The sequence below is a fragment of the Thermobia domestica genome, chromosome 14 (assembly GCF_964235325.1).
Source record: "Thermobia domestica chromosome 14, izTheDome1.hap1.1, whole genome shotgun sequence".
NCBI classification, from domain to species: domain Eukaryota; kingdom Metazoa; phylum Arthropoda; class Insecta; order Zygentoma; family Lepismatidae; genus Thermobia; species Thermobia domestica.
In genome coordinates this window covers 85,505,968-85,521,984 of record NC_137467.1, presented here as the reverse complement: position 1 = coordinate 85,521,984, position 16,017 = coordinate 85,505,968, and the positions used below count along the sequence as shown (strand labels likewise).

The 16,017-nt window shown below is 33.4% G+C and overlaps 1 protein-coding gene across 1 annotated transcript in view; it reads right to left on the bottom strand.

Moving 5' to 3' along the window:
• Positions 1-10,731, bottom strand: part of LOC145669899 (uncharacterized) — a 39,510-nt gene extending 28,779 nt beyond the window's left edge. Inside the window, exon 1 of the mRNA XM_081738247.1 lies at positions 10,594-10,731. The gene's annotated coding sequence lies outside the window, so the exon portion shown is untranslated. The remainder of the gene's footprint in view (positions 1-10,593) is intronic.
• Positions 10,732-16,017: the final 5,286 nt, after the last annotated feature.

Genomic DNA, 16,017 nt, shown 5'->3' with positions numbered 1-16,017 from the left:
ATGTTGCATGTGATTTTTTTTTTTTTTGGAAGATATCTTGTGAATCTGCTCAACACACAGTTTGTCCTTCCTACTCGATTGCAAGTAGTGTTGACAGGTCATACATTAAAAATACAGATCTTGCTGCATGATAGGCCTATTCCAATATCTACATTTATTGCCATGATTAAAGCAACAATTATCACTGACGTAAATTATTATACATCCAAAATAAATTTATCCTACAACGCGACATCATTGATGTTAACTTTGAAGTTTCCAAACTAGTAAACTTTCGTGATACACATGTGAATAAAAGTTTATGGAACAGGACGTACGGATCACAGACGCATGTGGAACTGCATTGTGGTTCGAAATGACTTTCTCTAAAAAGTCAGTTCTAATTGAGAAAGTTTCCGCACAAGCTATTGTTTATTTCTTACTTTATTTATTCATTTATATTGTATTTGTACGCTTCAAGACCAGGGAAGTTTCAACATTCAACTGATATTTAACGGAAACTTAGGAAAACCAGTATGTTCCTTTTGAATTACAATGGCTACATAAATGCCTACAACTCAAAGTGTGATTAAAAGTAGTATTCCGAACGACGTAAGTGCGACTGCGAGATGTATATTGAATAGTACTTGATAAGCAAAAATCCCTGTTATCCTAGGGTTACCATATCAAAATTGCTGAATACTAGGACAATCTTCACGTAAATGCATAACTTTTTAATTAGAAAAAAAAAGCAGATTTATAACTTTTGAAAAGAGCTTCTTTTCTCTAGATTAGAATTCTGTTGATGATATTAAAGCCGTTTTGTCTTAAACGGGAAAATTCTTTTTTCAGCCTCTATCCAGGCTGTCTTCGTTCCAAAATAGTGTAGCATCGAATATAAAGTTAGTTTTAATACATTGCCTCATATCAGATGGGCACATGGGTATGTTATTTTATGTCACATTGTTTTTTTTTCGTTCTGGGCTCTTTTTGCAAATAAAAAAAGAGAAAACAGTTTTATTAAGACTAACATGTCCGATTTATAACAATATTATGTGAAAACACAGAAAGCATATATGATAATTCTCTTTTCAAGACAGAGCGTATCACATGAACACACACATAGCTACCTACCTACCTACCTACACACACACACACACACACACACACACACAGACAGACATAACATATATATCAACAGAAACAATTTTGTAGTTTGGAATATGTAATAGATTGTTTCGTTTCATACAACACATTTTAAAATTTTTTACAACTTGGTTTAAAGATGTAAGTTCCATACTTAAGAGAGGATTAACACTTACTCCAATTACTCCTATTCCCTAACTCAAACTGTGGTAGAGCACGGCCTTGGAGAAAAGTTATCAATATCTGAGGAAACATTGCGATATTGGATTCACTATTTTACATTTTCTGAAACGTCTGAATCAGTGATAATTTTAAGGGGTAGCTTCGAGAGGAAATTCTATAACGTTCTGAAAGTTACGACATATTCCTCATGCAGACCTTCGACTATTAGCAGTGTATTAGCAGTGTTTTCTCAGTACTATTTCTCATCCCCTTATAAAATTTTGGTGTAATGTATGAATTCGAAATGCTACTGACAAGGGTGTTTCTACAACCGTACAAGAGTAGTGCGCTCGTCACGTGTTCGGTAAGTTGAATAGTTATTTCCCAAAAAAACCTTTCCAATTTAACACATAAAATGCAGAAGATGCAGTGTGGTTCGGAACCTACAAAAAAAAAAAAAAAAAAAAAAAGGTAGGACGCATCGTTCGACTCATCGTTGTTACATAAGCAAAAGTAATCAATTCAATCATAAAACACAAGTGATCTAATGTTTTAGTAGACGATATATAAAACGGCAGTCAGGAGGCAAGTTCTCACGTTATAAGTATAAAAAATTCAAGTATCCAGGAATAAGCGGACAAAAAAAAGTAAGAGAAAAACCTTTGTCCTATTCATCTGACAGGAACTTTTACCAGTTACTTGGTGACTCTAGATCGCCTCTGCAAAAATCATATCACAAGAAGTGTGACTATGTAATTACAGGTGGAGATTGCTGATCACTACATTTACGAATAGTACAAAGTAATTGAAGGCATATCTCAAAAAGGCGCGCAATTCTACTCTAAATTTTACCAAAATTTACGTCACAGGATGAATCGACCAACTCAAAGGTGAAATGTTGCATTGTCTGAAGTGATGAACTACTATTAAGAAGAAAGAGAAATAGGAAAGACGCTGAAAATAGACAAGGACTCGAAGATAATCTAGGAAAATTTGTCCGTACGTACCATAGAAAAAGTACACCGAACACTGTTAATTAGGACTAAAAAAATAACGGGAAAAGGTTTGTTGAAACTATTTGAAAGTGACCTACTTCGAAAATTGGCATTAGCATACAAGAATATGTGAGGAATGTACCCCATTACAAATATAAGCATATATCTCGTTTGAAATCCAATGTACAGTAAGCGTAAAATAAACAAGAGTACATTGGTAGGTATGTATGTTTAAAACACTTTTTCTTGTGTGTGTACGCCGAAAAAGCTACAATAATATGTTAGTATTCAGCACATGTAAATAGTTAGTTTATCCACAACCATTCACAGCTAAGAAAATTATCAGGATAAAATTATAGAATAGAAAATTATTAGATAATTATAGCAAAAGGGACTTAAGATAATAATCTAATTTTACTAAGTAATTAAAAGAGTTGTTACAACAAACTGAAAGGAAAATTAATACATATACAACTTTAGCAAATGTATATATATATATATACATTATTGTATACAGCTACGAAGAACGTAACTTGCTGCCACTTTTATTGCGTAAATAGGAATTGCTCTCCTTAGCAATGGTTTATTCGTCTTATCCAGAAATAAGAAACAAAGTTACTTTGCATTTTGTAGCAATGTTCTCGCACAATCTTTTTTCCCACGAATCTTATCGAACGGAAACCGATAGGTAAGATAGTACTATAAATTTATTTACTTCATTTATTTCTCTGTGACTAGTATGTTTGAATTTTGAAGCACGCTAATCGGAAAGTTATTTACACATAATTAACCTTATAATAGTGCACACAAACACTGTTTGCCATGGACGAAAATTTTACTTGAAGACTGAAGGAAAAATAAACACCAGTAATCGGTTATAAGCCTCCAAAACGAGTCACTTTATATATATATATATATAAAGAAGAATTATACCGAAGAACTTGATCCTAATTATCCTAGTTTGTCTAACGAGCTCCCACGTAGATGGCGTACGCACATTTGGCGGGAAGGACTCGGGTTCGATTCGCAGTTGGGAGGTTGTGTGTTTCGGGTAACAGGTTGGGCTGTAGGTAAACGTCTCATATAGCTTCCCTGCTCAACCAGACGTTAATTAAAATATAATCCAATCTAATCCTTGTTTGGACCACTGATTGTGTCTAACAAATCGTGTCCACTTCTTGCAGCTAAACATATATATTGGTATATTGCCTCACTAAATTTTAACCCATTGCTCTTATACAGAAAGGGTACATTGCATCCGGAATCATAGCATTTTCCACATATCGGTAGCATAATTATACCAGAATTTGATCTACAAAAGAAGAAATAAAAATAGTTCAATTGTTTTTATGTTCTTGAATGATTTACATACATTTCCTGGGTCGCATATGGAACGGATGTTCAAGCATGTTTCGCTAATGTAAGATTTGTTTTATCCATATATGAAACATATGGATATCCGGAAAGCATGTTTTACCTCCTCAGAAACAGGTAAAGAATTCCTTAAGGATGCCAATACTTCTGAAAAGTTAGTGACCGTTAGTAGCATTTTAAAATGATGCACTTTTCCGTTTCATGTGAAGGACGCTGATTAGTTACTTACAGTAAAAGCGAAGAATCTAGTGGATAATTTCAAACCAAACAGCAATAGAAGGAAAATTTGCAAGACGCTTATTAGTTTGTACTTCAAGATATATTCACACTTTAGCTTTCTTGCTAACAGTATTCAAATTACTGGTGAAATATTCTGTACTTCAGCGTTGGTTTGGTTTGCATATCTGTAAGGTAAATTCTAGTCAAAATAGCGAGAAAATTGTGCGTATCTTCCTGAAAGATGCTTCGAACTGTTTTGTCTTATTTGTTACTGCACATACCAACAACAATTACCGCATCCAATGCCACACGCACTGTCAAGGTCAATCAAAGGACTCCACACTTTCTGTGCGAAGATAAAACTTTTTTCTCACTTTTGTTTGTTCGCTTACTACTGAATAGGTACGAATTTTTATATCTATGCCGGGAGAAGTTTCGTGCTAGCCCCAAATCAAAGGTGTCTCAGGAAGAAAAATCAAACCTTCCTGTGATGACATGTAAAGAAATTGGTCTCATAGCAAACGTGTAAAATAAGTACATGGTAACGAGTCAAGATTAGCATCATCACAAACATCGATGTGAATACTACTACTACTACTATAAGTTTTAATAATAATAATATAGAGAAGTTGACTAATAAAAAACTATTTCGCATAGGGATAAAAAATGAAATGAACGAGAAGAGGGCTAGTTCAATGGAGAAAAATGCAGGTAGTACTATTTACAAAACTTGTTATTGCTAGAATTAATATTGAAGAACTTAACATTTTATTTACTAACGGTACTTTAAAGTATCACAGGCAAGAAATCATTACAAGAAAGGACTCGTACGTAGTATTCGAACGGTACATTTTGGATACACTTTTCTTTGTTTTGCAAATCGACTAATAGCTGGCAGCATGATGTAGAAGAAATATATTTCCCTTGCTAGAGCCATTTTGTTTCATATAGTCAAAAGGGCTGAGTCGCTGTTTTCATCATCCAGTGTTTGTGAGACCCGCTATCTTCATCTAAAATAGTTAGGTGCTCGCATGTTTTTTTACCAACACGCTTAGTATTCATGTATTCATTGTTAAGTTTCAGAATTCTTTGAGTGTTTTGTGCGAGAGAGCCAATTGCTTGTTTTGGACTTAGAAGTATGTCCGGGCTTAAAAGTAAAATTTATGTTTTTTTTTTACTTTGTTTTTGATTTTAGGGAAAATTTCGAGTACCCTTCTCCATAAATTGTATCTGAAACTTCTTTGAACAATTGAAGCAGACATAATTGAGTCACATGTAAGCAGTGGCGCATGTAGTTAGGGGTAAGGGGTCATTTCTTTACATAATTTTTTATTATCACATATAATGTATATTTGGAAATAATTTGAGAAATGGATACTGTAATAGCACTGTTCATCACACTATGTAGCTCCTATCTTTCGAAATATCTAGTACTGCGCAACGGAAAACTTCTATTTGACAGGGATCGTAAGAACACGCATCTGTAGATTATTTCATTCCTGATTCGCTGATATCGAGTATGACATATCGAATTGGGACTTAAAGGCGACATACTGGAGCCAACATCCAGAGGGCAGCATGGCACGTTATTGACAAATTAACAAAATTCTTAATAGACAATAACCAAAATTTAGAATAGAATTCATACTATGTTATCACCAAACTAATATTAATACAAGAAACAAATGAAAACAATCAAGGATTTCTGATGTAATTCTTGGCTATGGACAACTTCGGTAGGTATCTTCTATGATGAATCTCAATTTGTATAAAATTTCCATACTTCTTATTTAATTTATGAATATTAGTAGAAAATAAAAAGGTAGCTTATGTGAGGTTAGATTTCATAACATGATACATAACAATATCAGCAGTAGTATTTGAAGTAGGATGGTAGATATTATGATGAGTGATGATAAGTTTATCATTGTTTATCTAAGAGGGCTGTTAAAGTCGACAGCGAACAAAAGTACGATGGTAGAACAATAATATACACATCGTTAGTAAATCAGTTCCTATTCTCCCTAAGTTAATAAGCATGACTATATCCACGAAACACAAAATACAGTAAATATCTACTATTCATACATGATGCGATATGCCTTTACGGTCATATCCAAGTAATTCATTCGTATTTCATATTTACTATATATTAAACTTCACCTTTAATATATTTTCAAAATTCGAAGAAGACATATTTGTGTTCTATTTAGATAGCCTTAAGAAAATCTGGAGAATAACTACGAAATTCTTCGATAGATATATATATTCGCTTCGATACCCATGAATCACCGCAGCACATCCAACATTTCTTGACCTGACATACATTGCAAAAAATCCAGGTAAAAGAAAGACGTATTCAGTAATAATCAGAAAACTTACCATCATTTTAAAATACATACTGCAATACTTATCGAAATACGGAAATTTTATCAACTATTATTGCATGTTTAGTACTGATAATTTTGACAGAATTATCCATATGAAGATTATATCATGTCTGAAGGCTTCGGTGGTGTTGAGGGAATGGGACTCTCAAGCCTTAAAAATTTAAGCTATCATTGTGTTTGGCATATTTTCTACTAGAAAACACTCAATTCTTACTTGGTCAATGCTATCTGCTTTTAACAGCAACATTATATGAGACGTGGATGAATTCATTAACGTAAAAACGGAACCACGTGAACTCCCGCCGGGTGATAATGACGATTTTGAGTTTAACGTCCCGGTCAGCAGCAAGGCTATATGAGACGTGGACCTACTGATTAAGATGGAATTCGAACCACATGAGCTCCCACAGGGAATCCAACCGGGGTCTCCCACGCCAAAGGCGCGTACGCTAACTCCCGCGAGGAATTCAAATGTTCTCATTGTAAGAATGTTAACATTCTTTATTTTACCGTCTTCGTATAATTTGATGGACGTGGCGAAGAAATACAACTCAGCTTTGAAACGTGATAGTTCGTCTGATATTGTTTTTTCAAGCACTTCAAAATAGAACTTTATATTTTTAAAAAAGCCATTTCTATATTGAAAAAAGTTTACTGTACTCAGGCTCAAACCGCCGCCCTGCGCTTTTAGATCTTCAACAGCATTATTAAACACGCATGGCCACAGAGGCAATCCACAGAATTGCTTTTGATATAGCTGGTAAAATCGCTCAAACGCAGGTTCACACTTGGAGATTTAAGTAGCAATTTTCTGTCTTTTTCATAATTTTCACTGAAGATATAGATTGATTTTGCATATTGGAACTTTGCGTGAAGTGTGAATTGTATGTTCATCTCAAAAATATATTATTTCCTGTTCTTTCAATTTTACATATTTCCGAGTGTTCCTAATACCTGTACACTGTGTCGAGTCATTTTCTCTCAAATTTCCCTCGGAATATTCTTCGCGTAATTATTTGACTGACTAAAAACGCATACCAATCAAAGTTTTTTTTCTTACTTTGTTATATTTTTTCTCTCGAAAATCATAAATAATTATTCATTACTACACTGATTTGTTAAGGAAAGCACAAAGAAACGATAAGATATTAAGAAAACTGAGTTATTAATGAAAAAGTGGAAGTTACACTACATGCCAACTTTTTGTTGCGGATGACGATACCTAACATGCAAATCGAATTATTAGAAAATAAAATAATATGAATCTTGAATTATATTTTTCTTTCAACATACCAAATAACACCCTCCTAATTTTTTATAAGATAAACAGGCAAGTAAGAGCTACTTATTTCAAAAATTCGAGGTAAATTTTAAGTGGATCTTCTTAGGAAATTATTGCAAAATGTTGACATTTTTTCTTTTTTCTCTTTAATGTTGAAATTCATATGCTGACACTGACGCAAGCATTTCAGGACGCTTTGTCGCTCTTGTAGATTTCTGTGATTAAATTAAGGGTGTCTGCAGGAATGCTATGTCCTTTTTCAGAACCAGCTTTGGCTAAAATGGCATTCCCCTTTCTGATTTTCTGGGCTTTACGAACGAGATACTCGGTTGTTTCAAATGTTTGAATAGCTTTTATAATAGTCCATGATTTTGGAACTAAGAACATAATCTGAGTCATTTCAGCAATAGTACTTACAATTTCAAATTTCTGGCACAACTCATTTACTAATCATATCAGTCTTGACCATTACAAACATTTTAGCATGGAAAACTGGAAACAATAATTGGAAATTTGTGGGTTTAGTGCAAAAAGTGCCTAAGTTCGCCTTCAGCTTACATTGTGTCATAATTTTGTTTCATTGAACATACCAAAAAAGAGCCTCCTAATTTTTTTATATGTTAAAGAGGAACACCAGAGTTACTTGTTTTGAAAATTTGACGTTGATCTTGGGCAGGTTTTTTGTTTTTAGACTGCCATATTTTGACATTGTTTTTTCTCTTTATTTCTCTTTGATGCCTAAATTCATATGCTTAACCCCACTTGGGAAGTTCACCATTATAATGTATTAAATCCTACAAATTCTAAGATTGATTTAGTGAAATCCATTTTTAAATAGCTTCAATTAGTCCAGAGATCTAAGGATTTCAGTATTTTAAGTCGAAGGCGGACTTAGGTGTTTTTTGCACAAAACTCGCAAATTTTGAATGGCTCCTACATAGGTCCCCTTTGAGGTAGAGCTGTAAATTTTCAGAGGTATTTTATGCTTGAGTACCAAAGACATGTACAAACTTTCAAGAAAATTTAAGACATAAGAACTACATTTCAGTTTCGAATTTGGTGATTTCATATGGGATTACCCATACTTAATTATTTAATAAACGGACTGCAGTACACATTATCCTAATAGAATGTATGCCACTGCATTAAATGATTATAAAGAATAGTTTCAATGTTTTTGTTTAAACGATAATGTAACGAATAATCATTAAACATGTAGGAAAAAACTCTAGAGGTATAAGTTGATGATATTTCATTGTGGACCAAGCATTGCTGTCTTAAGTAAAACGAAGTATTGAGGAAGTGTACGTATTCATTTGGAGAAATCGAAGCAGGAGAATATTTAATTTCCTCCTGCTCACAAATTTCATTTTAATGCTATCAGGTCATATCCATTCTAATCGAGTTTTAATTTTTCTAGATTATTTTTTGCTTGTCATTTTTAAGTTTAATGATCTCCCCTTGTGCACCCAGGCTAAGAGAAAGGATGAGAATTAGATGCATGGCAATGATGGAATGTGGGAACCACAGGAGAACTTCGAGTAACCCAAGTAAACGGTGTTCCCACACCAAAAAACTCATTTGTCAGGATCTGTGATCGAACCAGGGCCATCCGTGCCAGAAGTGATAATTACATGTGAGCAACTGTCGGCTCGTAATCGAGTCAATGTTCAAAGAAGAGTACAGGGCAAGGCTTTATGAAAGAGAAAAGATTATTTTGGCGGCAAATATCATACAAAAGTGGCAGGGAATGCATATTTATTTCTAAACTTTACCCGCGGTACAAAGTTATATCGTCGTTTAATATGTTATACTTCTTATGTCCAATTTTTATGATTCTGAGTTTTGGCAAAAACCTGATGAAAAAACTATAACCCATGTTCTAGCACCGCTCGTATGTCACAAGAAAGCGACTGCTGAGAAACAATTGATTATTCTGTTGGCTTGCATGATGATTGTTGGCAATTTAAGGTGATACCTTGTATGGCAGCAAGTTCAATGTATTACAACCATTTGTGTCGTGAGAGGAACAAGTGTATGAGGGTATTTTTTTTTTTCGACGGATAATGCACTTTTCTTGAAAGTCTTAACTATTAATATTGTGAATAGATGTACTTAAACTTTTTGACCTTCTGAAAAAAATAACAAACTGGACATATAAGGTAGCACAAACGAAGAAATGATGAGACACACCATCATAAAGTACAAACTTCTGAGGAACGAACCTTTATCTGTGAAGTTAAATAAGCCATATATTAAAACAAAATTTTTACAAAAGCTTAATGTCTGGTTGGTCTAATAGGAGTTCGTATTACGACATACATCAAAATTAGAAAAATCACAATAAGTGAAAGTATTCGGTAACCTTAACACCTTAAAAAAGATAAAAAGAAAAGAAACTCGATAATTTCTTTGCGTGATCTATATTTGGCATACTTATTTGCTGGGGTGTTTTGTATATAAAATAATGTTACAGTTTCAGGACCGGTAAATAAATAAATACAAAGATATGAGCTTTTTTTTACCATGAAAATGCCTTGAGTGAGAGAAGAAAGTTATAGATAAGCAAGTGAGTAATAGAAAATATATCACCGAAAATTCTGCCCAGAAAATAGACATGCTTCCTATTGGAGGTAGTGTTTCACAACAACCCCTATTAAATAGTCTTGAGATTTGACAGCAGTTTATATCTTGTTTAAAGTATTACTGACTTATCATTTTACTTACGAGGACCGTTTGTGTGAAAAAAAACTGCTTTAGACATAACACAAAACGAGTCAGTATTCAATTCTACCACGCAAAGCTTGCTGTAAGCAGAAGGTTTATAGTGATTTACCGTTACGTTTGGAAACTTATTTAATTGTTGAATTGTTTCATTTCATGCAGAGCTAAGCATTAGGTTGTGCTCTTTTGTATATTCAAATGACTGCCGAATATTAACTCAAGTTATGTTAAATGAAAAAAATATATTTAATTAAGTATTGCAAGTGTTGAAAAGTAATATCTATATACACGTAACTCTGATAAATAAAGGAATAAAACTTACCTGGTGGCCTGATAATTATCTGCTTCTCGATAACCATTTTCTTCAGCGCCCTCTTTTTGATCGTTCTTATCTCCAATAGTGGCAAGGATATCACTCCTTGAGTGCTCCGTGTTGTGTGTAAAATCGGAGAAATTTGGCTTCATGTGACTCGGAAAACTTTTGGACTTAATAAGTATTTGTGCTATCGATAAACGCTTGACCAAACATATTGCTTTCGAAGTTAGTTTCCAATCTGATATTGTTTCATCCTGATTACTTTCTGAAGCGATATTTTCTTCTCTGGTTACACTTTCTCGTTCCTTAGATTTCAAAAGTATTTCAAGTGGATCTTTATTATCATTAGTATTTCTCGTACATACCTTATAATTACATTCTATAAATGGCTCGTTCTCTGTTTTCACTTCATCTTGAATAGGAACGTTTTCTATTTTCATGCCAATTTTTGAAGCAAAGTTCAAGTAATGAAAAGCCATATCGCCAGCACAAAAACTGTCCATGTTGGAGATTTGCAACCTTTAGCACTCAATGTTAAAGGAAAACAATACAATCTGAAAACAATAAGAAAAAAATTCGTTTTAAGGTGAAATTGACTTAGCGGGTAAAATGTTTTGGGATTTTGGGTTCAGATTAGGGATGTAAAAGGTACCAGAAACCCGTATTTTAAAGTATCCGAAATTTTTCTAGAACTCATACCAAAGTGCCGATATATCTAAAAACCGAAAATACAGAACCATACCGAAATACTGAACAAAATCCGATATCTCCTTCTCTCCCTTCTTAAAACAAAACCTAGAATCTACTTTACGTACAAGTGTCTTATATGCTTATATTTATGTTTCATGCGCATCATTATATTTGTTTTTGTTATACATGAGTGTATTTTATCGAAGTACTATTCTTGCTTTTATGCTTTCGCTTTTAAAGAAAGATAGGAACTCTCAACCTACGATCAGTGTTACATGAGGACAGAAAACGTCAAAACTAAAATTTCCTCTGCTACATGGCTAGCTTATGCATGTAAAACTTAATATGAAGAACAATGATATGCAAACTTTGGACTTAATATTTTCAACACCTACTGCAATATTTGAGAGTCAAATTTTCTTGTTCCCTCCAGAATTTCGACTTTACTTAAATAGTATAGCGCCTGCAATTTCTAGTTAAATTTAATTTGTCCTCTTTGTTGTATGTTTTAGTTTACAGGTATTTTATGTTTTCCAGTATTTAATTCTCACTGGATATTTTTTCTAGTAACTTATGGTATTTCTTGGCTGTATTGAGGTATAGCGTCCATTTTAGTAGCAATGTTATATGAGACATGGATTTACTAGTTAATATTGAATCATAACATTACGAGTTCTAACGAGAAATGATAGAATATATCACAGAAGGTGCTCAGGCGAAACAAAGCGTATCTAGAGAGCTCTTATGTAGGATGTAATAGAGCATATACCTACTTCCTCTTTTAATAATCTATCGCAAAGCTACTTTAAATTAACGAAAGAACGAACGTATTACAAGCATAGGTATAAGATACATTTTACTGAATTGAAGCATTTTCTTTAAAACGATATCCGGTCTCACAGTTATTTTTGTTTTGCGTTTTAATATTTTCGATATTTAAAACATCAAAATAAATTCACGAAATCTTAACACCGAAATGTGCTATCGGCATATATAAGAACGAAAAATTCCATTTCTTTTCAAGCTATAGGAAAGAAAAGTTAAGAGATCCTGGTTACCTTTATACTTAATCAAATTTTTAAGAGTTTTACTAAAACCAAAAAAAAAAAAAAAAAAAAAAAATACCTATTCATATCAATAGTTATATATATATATATATTTACGATTTGAACGTTTAAATTTTCTACCTTACAAATTAACAATATTACATTATTTTCTTTCTGTTTTATAAATATTGGTTTGAATTACGAAGTAAATTTTGGTGTTTTATATAACAGTTACCAGACAAACTCGTCCCAAAATCGTCAGAGAATTTCCTTTCCCTCCGACAGTGAATGTCACCTCTCGGAGCTACGAACTTTCCACAGAGGATATATTTTCTTTTCTATAGTACCCAACTAGTTACACCAGTATTTTCGCAGCATTTTGTTCAATCTCAGAGAGAAATATTTTGAATTCATCATAGCTACAGGAAATTACTCGAATGACATTGGCACTGTCTGTGCTAGTCATGTGTATATACCTAATGGCCGAACATGCGGAGACTTCAATCACGCATAAAAAAAGTCTTCCAAATAAAAATTAACGTTTTCTTTCATATTTGGCAAGAGTTAGCGTTCTTACATTTTACATTATATTTCATATACTGTAATTAGTTACTGTGTGATGTGCAAATAATATTTACTGTTGTGTTGTATCAGATAAGTACGTAGACGTTATCTTACGGGAAAAATAGCGAGGAAATATTTCTTACCTCTAATTTTGAAGTAGGAAGTAGACGAAAATGCCAGAGGTCTTTTTCATGTAGAGTTATTTCACAAATTTCAATGGTCAGGGTCAAATTTACATAGTGAGCAACAGAAATTCCAGCAGCAAAATATTCGTCTTGAATTTTTGGAAATTATATGCGAGGGACTGACTGTACAGAAAAGGGACAGATGCGAGGATTTTTTTTTTTTTTTACAAAATTTATTGTTCGCCGTTGATTCCATATGGCAACATCTTATTGCATGAAGTAAAGTAATTTCTCCAGTGTTATTTTAACAACCAACCTATAATTTCTAAAGTCTAGATAAAATCTAAAAATAATAAGCCACAACGTAGTTATATAATGTAAGATTGCTTTCCTTTGCGATCTTGATGATGTATTGTTTTGGATTTTCCTCGTCTTCAAGATATGTTAGTGTTATGAATTGCACCGTAAACTGAGGCAAAGCTCTTAATCAACATCATCTTTGAAAGAAATAATTATGATCATCTACGCCCAGGACAATGTTTAACTGCAAAGAAATTCTCATCACACGTTAATCTTCCGAATATACCACATGCGTCTCTCTGCTGTTCCCCGCGTTAGTAACTTTTACGAGAACCAAAAACAGAATTACAATAATTAACAAATATTTGAAATAGTGTAGTGTTTCTTTGGTGCTCGTAAAAATAAAATCTCAATAAGTATAAAATAAATTTGTTTATTTAAAAACCAAATACAATTAAGTTAGTATCGATTAAATTGCAGGTTTCATTGATGTAAACTATTTGCGTTATTTATTTATTTATTGTGAAGTGAGTATACGTAAAACATATATATTTTGAAATTTCTATTTACGAGTTGGGTTGAGAATATTTTTATGTTTATCTCGCTCGACCTTGTCACTAAAACATAATTTTTTGTCCAACATTGGGGGCTAACTTTCTGAATTTAATATGAAATTCAAATTTCTGATTTCCCGAGGTTATGAGGGAAATTACTAAAATTGGATCCGGTGACTTACCAAAGTACTTCTTTTGTTTTCCTTCTCTGGCTGACACTAACTAAAGTTAGTTATACTTTTCGGACAGATAATTATTGGTTTCTCTTTGGTTTTGCATTACCCGAAGTCTAACAGGGTTGTCTTCGCTACATGGTAACGTTCACTTCGTGCATTTTCGTACTTCATAGGAAACGGGTACTAACCGTGGATACGTTGTACACAATGATGCCTATCTGAAACATTATGAAATCCCATGTCGAGAGGCAAAAAAATCCCATTTTATATATGAATTTTCCGTTATACTAATTAAAAGTACGCTATAATATTAAAAGTTAAATTTCTCTGTGTTAGCTACTTTTTACAATATCTAAATGAATAAGCTGTAAATTTCGATCTTCTCGAAAAATCCCATACATGCTGCTTTTTATCCCTTTCCAAGAAAATAAGGTCATAAATTCCCATGATATGGTATTTTTCTCACACGTTGGCATTAGTGGTAGTATACTTAGTAAGGAAGGAAAATACCTTGAACCTTGAAGATAGTGAAGGAAGAGGAACGCTGGAGTGGTCGTACCGTCACTTCCAGAAAAAAACTCGAGGCGCCTCTGCACCTATTGAGGAAACACAATTGACAAACATGTACGCACGTGTTTCGCATTGTAGCACTCAAAACGTGAAAGAAATTAATATTTAATGATTACTTCTGATGGCTACCGTGAATTTCTACTCGTGCAGTCTTACTATACGGATCCATAGTATAAGTAGTAGTAACGGGAGTAGGAATACGCGTTGGAAACCCCGGAGGGGTTGGTTGGGTCCTGTTCTGACCTAAAATGGGCATATTAAAGACACAAAATTTTCTGAACATTTTACAATCTGTGGATCCGTATAGTAGAATTGTATCTTTCTGTTTAGCTAAGTAGGATTTTTCCATGTGGCCCAGCGATATTAGGATATAGTATACATGAAGCTGCATCAGTTCCCGAAGGAGCAGGACGCTCATACTTTTAGGGACTATTCATTGAGTATGTACGAAGTTACAAAGGGGGTAACAAAGTGACTTTTATTTACTTATCGACTGATACGAAAATAAAAAAGAACATATCTGTATTTTATATCTGCATGTATAGTGCCCTTGTACTTTATCTAAGACTATGTGTTTGGAGGGGGGGGGGATTTAACGCATATCGCATGTCTTGTGCACATGGATACTTCTTACTATTGCACTACGTAGAAAATTTATGGTATTTCATGTAGAAGTGGTAATAAAACACAGAAGAAACGCAGATCAGAGGGTTCTCATGTATACTATTACCGAAAATTATTCTAGAGGGCAATGAGAAAAAAACCTTTGCGTGAAACACTAACCTGAATTATGAATACATATAAATTCATGTCAGCATATTTTCTCTTCTTCTCCAAAAACACTCTTAGCTAATTAACGAAATAAGAACTTTAGACGTAATTCTGTAAGCAACAAATGTAAGATTGTTTTATGTATATTCTACAAGGAAGATTGCTAAAATTAAAACTAAAATGTCCATGTGTTAATGGTTCATATGGCTGCGTATCATGAACCTAACATGCAACCCTTCATCTTCGCCATATATTTTTCTTTGATATCTTATGATAGTTCAATCACAATGTTGCCAGTAGGTGTTTCAGATAGTACCAGTGTTGCCAACAAGTTGGTATAAAAAGTCGCTAAATAGGAGATGAAATCACTCCAATTTTGGGTGAAAAGTTGCTAAAAAAATTTCGTGGAATTTTCCATCTTTTATGTATGTATATATATATATATATATATATATATATATATATATATATCAGTGGCGTATTTAAGGGGGTGGCTTCCGGGCTTAATCCCCCCGAAATCTTACTTAGTATAGTAAAGTAAATGAAATATCTTGCACAATTTTCACATTTCCAGGCAAAGCCCCCCCGAAAGTTCGCAAAGCCCCTCCCGAAACAAAATCGTAAATACGCCACT